Raw genomic sequence first — 8590 nt, forward strand, 5'->3', positions numbered from 1 at the left:
AACACTCCTGGCCCTCACCAACTCTTGATGTCGTTTTAAAACGTTTGCCAATATAGTAGGCATAAAGTGGCATCTCATTGTGGATTTTAATTTGCATTTCTTGGTTGAGTATCTTTTCATACTTATTGGCCATTTGTTTTTCCTCATTATGAAACACCTATTTATGTTTTTGCCCATTTTTTCTTTTTTTTCTTTTTCTTTTTTTTTTGAGACGGAGTCTCGCTCTGTTGCCCAGGCTGAAGTGCAGTGGCCGGATCTCAGCTCATTGCAAGCTCCGCCTCCCGGGTTCACGCCATTCTCCTGCCTCAGCCTCCCGAGTAGCTAGGACTACAGGCGCCCGCCAACTCGCCCGGCTAGTTTTTGTTTTTTGTATTTTTAGTAGAGACGGGGTTTCACCGTGTTAGCCAGGATGGTCTCGATCTCCTGACCTCGTGATCCACTCGTCTCGGCCTCCCAAAGTGCTGGGATTACAGGCTTGAGCCACCGCGCCCAGCCTTTGCCCATTTTTTCTATTTGACTATCCTTTTCAAAAACTGACAGGCCAGGCACAGTGGCTCACGCCTGTAATCCCAGCACCTGGGGAGGCCGAGGTGGGTGGATCACCTGAGGTCAGGAGTTCAAGACCAGCCTGACCAACACGGAGAAACTCCATCTCTACTAAAAATACAAAATTAGCTGGGCATGGTGCCGCATGCCTATAATCCCAGCTACTTGGGAGGCTGAGGCAGAAGACTCACTTGAACGTGGGAGGCAGAGGTTGCGGTGAGCAGAGATTGCGCCATTGCGCTCCAGCCTGGGCAACAAGAGTGAAACTCCGTCTCAAAAAAAAAAACAAAACAAAAGCTATATATTTTGAAAACAAATTCTTTGTTGATAATATGAAATACATATCCTTTCTTCAATGTGAAGCTTTTTTCACCTTTTTTTAGGTCAAATTTATCAATCTTTTCCTTTCTGGTTATACTTCGTGTGTGTGTTTAGCTTAAGAAATATTTCCTTATGTGAGGGCATAAAGATCTTCACCTATATGATCTTCCAAAAGTCCGTTTCACATTTAAGTATGTAACCCAACTAGAATTTATTTTTTTATATATGGAGCAAGGTAGTTATCTTTTTAAAAAGATATCCAACTGCCCAGATCAGTTATTTAATTATTCATTGTCTTCCCACCGATCTGTACTGACTGCTGTGTTAGATTATGAAGTTTCAGCATATGCCTGGGTTGGTGTCTGGACTGCTGTCCATTGGTCTATCCTTGGGGCAATGTGTTGCTAGAAGAGCTGAGGCAAGACTTGCTTGTTTGACATAATGTAAAAGAGTCTTGGAACATGTCCTTAGTCCAGGGTCTAAAACCCCTCGTGACCTTTGGAACACCAAGCTGTGTCCAAAGGGTGGAAGGCTGCCCTGCTGCACCACAATCTAAGCCCAGGGCATAAAACCCCCTGTGGTTTGGATGGAATCCAGGGCTCAGGGAATAAAAACCCTTGTGGCCTCTGGAATGTGTCCAGGCTTGCTGGCTCCTTGCTTCTTGCTCTCCCAGGCTCATAAATTGATTGTACCTTGAGGTAGAAAAACACGTTCTCCATTGTCTCGAGTAGCAGAGCATATTCCATATGCTTCAAAGAAAATGCTAAACCACCACAGCTATAGGTCAAATGCTTGATGCACTGCTTCCTTTCTACCCCCACGTCCTCACCTCCTCACCTTTTTATCCCCACATCCTCACCACCTGCTGCTTTGTTTGATCACCAGTAAACAGTGTGTGCTTCCAGAGCTTGGGGCCTTTGCAGCCTCCATATTGGCGTTGGCTCCCTGGACCCACTTTATGCACTCTTGTCTTGTCTCATTCCTTTGACTCCGCCAGACTTCTTCGTAGCCCCCACAGCCTGGTATTGGGTCTGATCACCCCAACATTTCTGGCACCCAATGTGGGGCGACGAAAACCCTGGTGAAGGAATGTTAGAGCATGCAGAAGGGGAGGACACATTGTCAGAGGACACCCGAGGATGACTGAAAGAAGCTCAGTGGGTAAGCTGGGCGCTCGGAAGAACCAGGGTAACAATGGGACAGAATGAAAGCAAAATTCTTATTTAAATTTCTTAAGGCATTTATTACAGAGAGGGGGAGTGAAAGTTAGTACTCAAAGTCTATTAACACTTTTCAGCACAGTAGAGCAGTTCTGCCCATGGCTCCTGGAACAAGGGACTAGGGAGTTGGATGAATGGGAAAGAATTGGCAGAGATTTTAAAAAGGCATATAAAGATGGAGCCAAAATTCCAGTTTCTATTTGGTCAATGTGGCCGTTAATAAAGGCAGCTCTTGAGTCATTTCAAACAGATAATGAGGCAGATTCAGATGAAGAAGAGGAGGATGAGTGTAAGAAACTAACATCAGATTCTGATATGCGAGGCACAGGAGCCAGAGGAAATCACAGAAAAGAAAGGAAAGCTGAAAAACACGTATTTTACTGGTCCGTTGGCTCCGTCTGCTGAATTAAGCGAATGGGCACCTCCTCCCTCTCCCACAATGGGCAAGAAAGCGAAGTAGTTGTAAAACTTACTGCTCCTGTAGTGACAACATTAAAATCTGGAGCAACTGGTGGTGCTATACAAAATTCTATTCAGAAGGCTAGAGCTGAAGGAGACCTTGAAGCATGGCAGTTTCCAGTTACTGTAACCCAACAAGGAGGACAGAATATAGCTAATTGGGCCACTTTTCTTTGTAAGTTGTTAAAGGAATTCAAGCAAGTCATTAGTCAATATGGGCCAAATTCTCCTTTTGTGCAAACTTTACTAAAAAATTGTGGCTCTTGATAATAGGTTAATACCATATGATTGGGATACTTCAACAAAATCTGTTCTCACTCCGTCTCAGTACTTGCAATTTAAAACTTGGTGGGCTAATGAAGCTCAAACTTAGGCAAGAGAAAACACACAGGCACAGCCGCCTGCGCCTGTGTCCTTTGAACAGTTAATGGGGGTCGGCCCTAATTGGGGTTGATTAGACAATCAAGCATTAACGGAGGATGTTGCCATGGCTCAGTTACGCTCTGTGTGCTTAAGAGCATGGGAAAGAATAAATGTTACAGGGAAAAAATATCAATCTTTCAGTTCTGTTCGACAAGGAACCATATACTGATTTTATTGCTCAGCTCCAAGAGGCTGTGAATAAAGCCATAACTGACAAAACAGCCTCAAGATGTTGTAATACAGCTTCTTGCATACGATAATGCCAATGCAGAATGTCAAACTGCTATTCAACCTATGACGGGGAAGGCTCATCTGGCCGAGTATATTAAGGCTTATGATGGCACTGCAGGTAACTTACATAAGGCTACTCTTTTAGCTCAGGCTATGGCTGGATTAAAAGTCGGAAAAAATATGCCTCGTTTCTCAGGCTCTTGTTTTAAATGTGGGCAATTTGGACACACAAAAAAGGAATGTAAAAAAGGAAATCAACAGGCAAAGGTTACTACCAGTAAGCAGCAAAAAAGTTCCAGTATCTGGCCCCGATGTAAAAAGGGAAATCACTGGGCAAATCAGTGTCATTCTACATTTAGCAAAGATAGGCAACCTCTCTCGGGCCCCTCAACAAACCGAGGCACAGCCAGTGCCCTTACAAATGTACAACAATTGTCCCCCGTCACAGCAGGCAGAGCTGCCGTAGACCTCTGCAGCACGTGTCCTGTCTCCCTACTTCCTGAGGAGCCACCAAAGAAGGTCCCCATGGGAGTTAGGGGCCCTTTACCCTCAGGAACAGTTGGTCTCTTGCTAGGAAGGTCTAGTTTAAATTTAAGAGATGTCAATGTACATACAGGAATAATTGATTCTGATTATACCAGAGAAATTCAACTAGTTATCCATTCCGCAACTCCGTGGTCTGCTTCCCCAGGAGAAAGAACTGCTCAGTTGTTAGTTCTACCTTATACAAAACTGGGAAGCAGCACAGTAAAAAGAATGGCAGGGTTTGGTAGTATAAATCCAGCAGAAAAGGCTGTCTATTGGGTTAATCAAGTATCTGACAAAAGACCTATTTGTACAGTAACCGTTCAAGGTAAAGACTTTGAGGGACTAGTAGATACTGGAGATGATGTTTCTATTATTGCTTTAGATCAGTGACCCTGGCATTGGCCCAAACAAAAGGCATCCATTGGTATTGTTGGAGTAGGAGCTGCCTCAGAAGTTTATCAAAGTTCCTTAATTCTGCCATGTCAAGGGCCAGATGGAAAGGAAGTGACTTATTGCAACAATGGGGTGCTGAAATATCTATTCCTATGGATCAATATAGTAACAACAGTAAATAAATAATGAAAAAAAAATGGGATATCTCCCAGGGAAAGGACTAGGAAAAAATGAAAATGGCCAACCAGAACCTTTAAAACTAAAAGGGCAAATAGAGCGAACTGGATTAGGGTATCATTTTTAGGAGCAGCCATTGTTGAGCCCCTGGCTCCCATTCCTCTTGTTTGGCTAACTGACAAACTGGTTTGCAGGCAATGGTATGAAACAGGAAAACTGGAGGTTTTTTTTTCTTTTTTTTTTTTTTTTTTTGAGACGGAGTCTTGCTCGGTAGCCCGGGCTGGGCTGGAGTGCACTGGCCGGATCTCAGCTCACTGCAAGCTCCGCCTCCCGGGTTTACGCCATTCTCCTGCCTCAGCCTCCCGAGTAGCTGGGACTCAGGCGCTCACACCTCGCTCCGGCTAGTTTTTTTGTATTTTAGTAGAGGACAGGGTTTCACCGTGGTTAGCTGTGGGATGGTCTCATCTCCTGATTCCGAAGGATCCGGGCCATAGTCTCGGGCCTCCCAAAGTGCTGGGATTACAGGCTTGAGCCACCGCTACCCGCAAAACTGGAGGTTTTTTTTTTTTTTGAGATCTGAGTCTTCGCTTCAGGCTGGATGCAAAATGGATCTCTGCTCACTGCAAGTTCGGGCCCGGTTCACGCCATTCCTGCCTCAGCTCGGTAGCTGGGACTACAGGCTCACCACCGCCCGGCTAGTTTTTTGTATTTTTTAGTAGAGACGGGGTTTCACCATGTTAGCCAGGATGAAAACTGGAGGTTTTAAAAAAATTGGTGCAAGAACAATTGCAAAAGGGACACAGAGAGCCTACTTTCTCTCCTTGGAATTCTCCTATGTTTGTTATTAAGAAAAAATCAGGGAAATGGAAAATGTTAACAGACTTGAGAGCCGTTAATGCTGTAATTCAACCCATGGGTGTGCTGCAACCAGGGCTGCCCTCCCCAACTATGATTCCTAAATACTGGCCTCTCATAGTGACGGATTTAAAAGATGGCATTTTTTACCATTCCTTTAGTGACCCAAGATTATGAAAAATTTGCTTTTACTGTTCCCACCATAAATAACAAAGAACCAGTGGATAGATACTATTGGAAAGAAAGTACTTCCACGAGGCATGTTAAATAGCCCAACTATTTGTCAAACTTATGTTGGAAAAGTTATTAAGCCAGTTAGAGAACAGTTTAAAAAATGTTATATCATCCATTACATGGATGATATCTTATGTGAAGCTGGAACTAGGGAGGAATTAATACTATGCTACAAACAGAAAAGGCTGTAACTGCAGCAGGATTAATCATAGCCCCTGATAAAATCCAAACTTTCACTCCATTTCAATATTTGGAATGAAAGTAGAACAAAGTACCATTAAGCCTCAAAAGGTTCAAATTCGAAGAGATAATTTAAAACTCTAAATGATTTTCAAAAATTATTAGGAGACATTAATTGGATTTGTCCCACTTTAGGCATTCCTACTTATGTTATGTCTCACCTCTTTTCTACCTTATGAGGTGATTCTGACCTTAACAGCAAATGCTCTCTAGCCAAAGAAGCATTAGAACTTCAATTAACTGAAGAAAAAATTCAACAGGCACGAGTGACTCAAATTGATCCACTACGTCATTATAGTTTTTAATTTTTCCTACTAAACATTCAACTACAGATGTTGTTGTTCAACAGGATGATCTAGTTGAGTGGCTTTTTCTACCTCACAATACAACTAAAACACTTACTCTACACTTAGATCAAATTGCTGTACTGATAGGTCAAGCAAGGCTGTATACAACAAAATTAATGGGACATGATCCAAATCAAATTATAGTTCCTTTAAATAACAGTAAATTCAGCAAGCTTATGTTAATTCCCAGAAATGGCAAGTTAATTTAGCTGGTTTTATTGGTATACTTGATAATCATTATCCTAAATCCAAAATATTCCAATTTCTAAAATTGACATCATGGATATTAGTCTCCAATACTCAAAAGACCCCTATTGAAGGGGCCAATCCTGTTTTTACTGACGGATCTAGTAATGGAAAGGCCTCATTTGTAGGACCTCAACAACAAGTTTTTCAAACTGACTTTGCTTCTGCTCAAAGGGCTGAACTTATGGCTATAATTACAGTACTAAAAACCTTTAAACAGCTACATTATTTCTCATTCAGCCTATGCGATGCAAGCCACGCAAAATACTGAATGTGCCTTAATTCAAAATGTAACTGATGATCAACTCAATCTTTTATTTCATTCTTTACAACAAGCAGTACAACAAAGGCATTCCCCTTTGTATATCACTCATACAAGAGCACATACTAACCTCCCCAGCCCTTTAACCAAACTCAATCAAAGGGTGGATGCACTGGTTTCTGCAGCTTTTACTGATGCACAAACATTCCATTCTTTAACCCATCTTAATGCTACAGGTCTCAGAAACAGATATGGCTTATCTTGGAAACAGGCTAAGGAAATTGTACAACATTGCTCTGCCTGCCAAGTTTCACATCTGCCACATCAAGGAGCAAGAGTTAACCCTAGAAGTTTATCTCCAAATTCCATCTGGCAGATGGATGTAATACATGTTCCTGCCTTTGGAAAGTTGTCCTTTGTTCATATTTCAGTAGATACTTACTCATATTTTATTTGGGCCACATGTCAAACAGGAGAAGCTACAGCTCATGTTAAAAGACATCTTTTATCTTGCTTTGTAGTTATGGGAATCACAGAAAAAAATCAAAACTGATAACGGCCCAGGGTACTGTAGTAAAGCTATGGCTACATTTTTTCAACAATGGAATATTACCCATATTACAGGTATTCCACATAACTCACAAGGACAAGCAATAGTTGAAAGAGCTAATCATACCTTAAAAACTCAAATACAAAAACAAAAAGGGGGAGACCAGGAATATAAAATACTGCATATACAATTACATTTAGCTTTATCAACATTAAATTTTCTAAATTTACAACAAGATCAATCCATGACTGCAGCTGAATAACACTTGACAGGACAAAAGGAAAACAAAAAGGCCGGACAAGATATATGGTGGAGGGATACTCATACAAAAAGCTGGGAAAAAGGAAAGATAATTACATGGGGAAGAGGATTTGCTTATGTCTCTCCAGGTGAAAATGAGTAACCTGTGTGGGTGCCCACCAAACATTTGAAATGTATCATGATCCACACCAGGAAGAGAGGACTCTGGGAAGAGCCAGAGCTCCTGATACAAGTGATGGCATGAATGAACATCTCACAGACAAAAGAGAAGACCAAGAATACTCGTCAGGCAGATCCTCCAACATGGGGACAAATCAAGAAGCTGGTGCAGATGGCAGAGGATAGCTTGAGAGCACAGAACAAACCAAAAACAACTAGTAACTTAATGATGGCCATGCTGGCAGTACTCACTGTGGTGGTAAGCCTCCCTACTGTAGCAGCAACTCAAAATTTTACTTATTGGGCATATGTCCCATTTCCTCCTTTAATTAGGTCTGTGAGTTGGATGGACCCGGTTATTGAAGTATACAACAACAACAGTAACTGGATGCCTAAGCCCACAGATAATCGAGGGCCAATGCATTCTAATGAGGTAGGGATGAAAATGAATATATCAATAGGATATAAATATCCTCCAGTATGCCTGGGACCTGCCGCTGGATTCTTACAAATTGGCACACAAGTCTAGTTGGCAGTAATCCCTGGAAAAAATAAATCACAGGGCCGGGCGCGGTGGCTCAAGCCTGTAATCCCAGCACTTTGGGAGGCCGAGACGGGCGGATCACGAAGTCACGAGATCGAGACCAACCTGGCTAACACTGTGAAACCCCGTCTCTACTAAAAAATACAAAAAACTAGCCGGGCGTGGTGGCGGGCGCCTGTAGTCCCAGCTACTCCGGAGGCTGAGGCAGGAGAATGGCGTAAACCCGGGAGGCGGAGCTTGCAGTGAGCTGAGATCTGGCCACTGCACTCCAGCCTGGGTGACTGAGCAAGACTCCGTCTCAAAAAAAATAAAAATAAAAATAAAAATAAAAATAAAAAATAAATAAATAAATAAATCACAGGCTGCTTTATAAATGATTTTGGGGCAAAGTTTAAAATATAACCATTCCAGCCCTAAAACTTAGCAATTCCATCCAAACAAGCTCGAATGTAAGCAAAATAAAGTTTGGTTGGAAGGTGTAGATACTTGGACTTGAGAAGATTGTATAGCAAGTAAGGCTGAGGCGCTACAAAATAATTCCTGTGGAATCGTCATTGATTGGTCCCCTAAGGAGATTTTCAAACCAAATTGCAC

The sequence above is a fragment of the Papio anubis genome, chromosome 12, assembly GCF_008728515.1.
Source record: "Papio anubis isolate 15944 chromosome 12, Panubis1.0, whole genome shotgun sequence".
Lineage (NCBI taxonomy): Eukaryota > Metazoa > Chordata > Mammalia > Primates > Cercopithecidae > Papio > Papio anubis.